This window comes from Chiloscyllium punctatum, chromosome 18, assembly GCF_047496795.1.
Source record: "Chiloscyllium punctatum isolate Juve2018m chromosome 18, sChiPun1.3, whole genome shotgun sequence".
Taxonomy (NCBI): Eukaryota; Metazoa; Chordata; class Chondrichthyes; order Orectolobiformes; family Hemiscylliidae; genus Chiloscyllium; species Chiloscyllium punctatum.
In genome coordinates, this window is record NC_092756.1 from 111,307 (window position 1) to 112,305 (window position 999).

The following is a 999-nucleotide window of genomic DNA, read 5'->3' on the forward strand; positions in this document are numbered from 1 at the left end:
AACTGCGAAAGACGGATAATTCCACATATCTGACAAACAGGCAGGCAGGCATAGCTCGGTGACACGTGGGTGCACATGGCTACCCCTTTGGTTTGGAGGAAGTGGGAGGATTGGAAGGAAAGGTTGTTGAGGGTGAGGACCAGTTCAGCCAGCTGGATGAGGGTGTCGGTGGAAGGGTACTGGTTGGGATGGGGCGAGATGAAGAAACAGAGGGTTTGGAGACTTTCGTCATGGCAGATGGATGTGCAGAGGGACTGGATCTCCAAGGTGAAGATGACACGTTGTCGACCAGGGAAATAAAAGTCTTTAGTGAGATTAAGTACATAAGTGGTGTCACAAACGGAGGTGTGAATTTCCTGGACTGGGGAGACAGGAAGGTGTTGAGGTAGGAAGAGATGAGTTGGGTCAAACAGGCGCAGGAGGAGACAGCAGGTCTTAGGAAGGAGGGAGAATCGGGCAGTGTGGGGTTCAGAGACAATGAGGTTGAAGGCTGTGAATGGGAGATTCCCCAAAGGTGATGAGATTGTGATGGTCTGGGAGATTATGTCATACACTTTCATGGGTATGCGACGAGGTGGCCGAGAGGTTAAGGCGATGGACTGCTAATCCATTGTGTTTTGCACGCGTGGGTTCGAATCCCACTCTTATCGCTATTTTCGGATTATCACACTGTCTTATTGGAATTGGAACTCCAATGGTTAGTTTATCTGCATCGACCAGATTATAAAATCTCCAAGAATAATTTGAGACCGATGCCTGAACTTAACGAAATGTAGACTGAAATGGGATAATGAAAAGGAACGCGATTTTCTTTTCCAAGTCAAGTTGCTGTGAACGTTAATCTTATGAAAGAGATCCAGGGAAACCAAATAACGAGAGATGCGATGTACATCTTTAATGCTATGGGATTCTTAATGAGTGTTTGTCACATGAAATCTGAAGCAGGTTGGGAAGAAGTGATTCATCTTGGTGATATGAGCACAGAGAGACACTACAAAA

At 46.2% G+C, this 999-nt stretch overlaps 1 non-coding gene across 1 annotated transcript; it reads left to right on the forward strand.

The window, feature by feature from the left end:
* The first annotated feature begins 568 nt into the window (after positions 1–568).
* On the forward strand, positions 569–650 carry trnas-gcu (transfer RNA serine (anticodon GCU)). The gene has a single exon. It is a non-coding gene; the product is annotated as a tRNA-Ser (tRNA).
* The last annotated feature ends 349 nt before the right edge of the window (positions 651–999 follow it).